At 34.2% G+C, this 2,702-nt stretch overlaps 1 pseudogene across 1 annotated transcript; it reads left to right on the plus strand.

Moving 5' to 3' along the window:
• The first annotated feature begins 304 nt into the window (after positions 1 to 304).
• Positions 305 to 1,592, plus strand: LOC143538146 (desmethylxanthohumol 6'-O-methyltransferase-like; annotated as a pseudogene). Its single transcript, XR_013136203.1, has 2 exons — positions 305 to 1,038; positions 1,293 to 1,592. The product of XR_013136203.1 is annotated as a desmethylxanthohumol 6'-O-methyltransferase-like (transcript).
• The last annotated feature ends 1,110 nt before the right edge of the window (positions 1,593 to 2,702 follow it).

Here is a 2,702-nt window from a genome sequence, read left to right on the forward strand (position 1 = left end):
ACAGGTATGTATATTGCCTTTTTGCTTACTGTCTTTTGTCTCTTTGATTATTGTTTGTTTGCCTCTTACTCTTTTGTTGTTTTTTTGCCAATTGTTTTTCACTGAACTTTTAGGAGTGACAAAATCAATACTAAACTTACCATACTATATTGCTCCAAATAGGATCTTATCATAGTTCAGAAATAGTGGTCAAACCTGGAGGCTAAAGTCTGTGACCTGGTGCCTATTTAAACTAAACAAACTCAATCCTTTTAGATACATACTCATTTCATCAATATTAACAAATCTTGTTTGATACAATATTCTCCTTGAAATGAGTCAAGTAACTAGTAAAGAAGACGATGCAATAATCAAAGGCCAGGCATGGCTTTATAAACAAATCTATGCCGGTTTTAGTAGTGCTGCTTTAAGATGTGCCCTGCAACTCGACATTGCTGGCATAATTAACAGTCATGATGGGCCAACTAGCTTGTCTCAAATCGCAGATGTGATCAACTCTCCATCACCAAATGTGGCCGGACTCTCACGTATCATGCCCTTCTTGGTCCACAATCAAGTATTTGATGAGGTGCATCAACCGGGGAGTGAAGAACCACTCTACTCTCTCAATGAGTTTTTTAAATTTCTCTTAAAAGATACGAGGAATACCCTCACGCCACTGGTACAGTTAGGAACGGACCCTCTTACGTTTTCAGCTTAATATAACTTGAGTCGATCCGTTCAAGAGGGCGGTACGGCAGCATTCAAAACATATGGAATGAAGATATAGGATCTTTGTTCTCAAAACCCACAGGTGTATAAGATGTTCAATGAAGCAATGGTATGTTCATCAAGGATCCAAATTGAGGTCATCATGTCAGCCTATGATTTTGGGAGTCTAAAAGGAACTTTGGCATTGTGACCAAATATCCGCATCTTAAAGGTATTAATTTTGACTTGCCTCATGTTATTTCATCCGCACCGTCATATGAAGGAATTACCCATGTTGGTGGTGACATGTTTACATCCATTCCCCATGGAGATTCATTCTTTATCAAGGTATTCTTCTTTCACTGCCATATACTGTAGAATGGGGATGAGTTGTGTGATTTACTTTTAAGCACAAAAAGAAAAAGAAATTTTTTTTTTCTATTAACCACTTGTCTAATGAAAATTGTAATGTTGGAATTACGTGTATAGAATAATTAAAATTCCCTCTATTATGTATTATTAATTAATCAACAACTTGTCTAAATGCACTATAATTACAATATATATGATAATGATAAAATTATACTTTATCATGAATGCAGTCAACATTGCACAACTGGAGTGATGACAAGTGTGTACAGATTCTTAAAAATTGTCGAGAATCCATAACCGAAAAAGTTGGGAAAGTTATTATAGTAGATAATATCCTGACTCCTAGAGGTGATGATGTCTTTGATCATGCGCGTATTAATCAAGACATAATAATGCTAGCATGGTTTGTTGGAGGGAAAGAAAGGACGAAAGCTGAATGGAAGAAGATTTTGGAAGAGGCTGGGTTCGTTACAATATATTTCATCAAGATTCCTGCAATTGTATCAATTATTGAATGTTATATGGAGTGATGCCAATGACTCAATGAGTTAACCTCAGTTGTTGTCCCACCTGGATTCCATCGGTTTGCAAATCATTTTTCGGTACTCAATGTTTGTTGAATATGTATTATTTAGTAATTAGGAATTGCCGTTCATATTTGGGTACTCGATGTTTGTTTATCCACTAAAACATTTATTTTTCGACTTCAAATCCTTAATGTTTAAGGCGTAGTGAACTTATTGTTTTTCAATTGGATAATCATTTTAACTTACTAAACATGAACATTTAAGCAATAAAGCATTTAATGGTTGGTGTTACTGTAACTAGGTTAAATTGTAGGAAAATGATGAAAAATAAGTTTTTCACCGGCAAGTATAAAATGCATTTGTCACTATATTTGGACAGAAATATTTATACGTAGCTAATGTTAATATAAGTAATACTTTATGGTTTTGTGTTCTCGTTAATGTAAGTAATACCTTATGGTTATGTGTTCTACAATGTGACAAAAAGTCGCAACGAATAATATTTGCGAAGGTTAAAGGGTTACAAACCCTAATAATATCCACGAACGTTAAAGGATTGCAGACCCTAATAATATCTACGAAGTTTATAGGGCGAAAGACTCTTTAAAATATTAATGAATGATTTTGTATGTATTAAGTAAGGTAAGTAAAGATAAGAAAGTATGTATGTATATGTATGTATGTATGAAGGAAAGATAACATGTTAAGTATATAATGTGTATCTCTGGATACATATGTGTAAGTATGTGAATGTATGGTATGCTGCCTGTTAAACTAGAACTCAATTAGCGTAGCTGACTTTTAGAATGCATGCAGGCAAATAGGATGAATCAGCTGGTCTGAGGGAGACACGTGGCATGGATTTGAAGAGGTTGGCATCAAGAGAAGGGATTGCTATGATGTTTCTTATTATTTTGCTTTGTTTATTTAAGACAAGTTTTTTGATGTTTAAAACAATGATTAGATGTTATATAGTATATGGTTATTTTTAAATCTTCTGTGAAAAGTTTTAATTAACTCTGATATTTAGAACTGTGTTTATGAGTAAATTCAATGTCAAAGTATGGCTGCCGGGTTTGGGGCCTTACAAATCGTATCGGCGCTTGAAACTCG

Source organism: Bidens hawaiensis, unplaced genomic scaffold, assembly GCF_021521415.1.
Source record: "Bidens hawaiensis isolate Kalapana, Puna unplaced genomic scaffold, B.hawaiensis_p1.1 tig00011475_1, whole genome shotgun sequence".
NCBI classification, from domain to species: Eukaryota; Viridiplantae; Streptophyta; class Magnoliopsida; order Asterales; family Asteraceae; genus Bidens; species Bidens hawaiensis.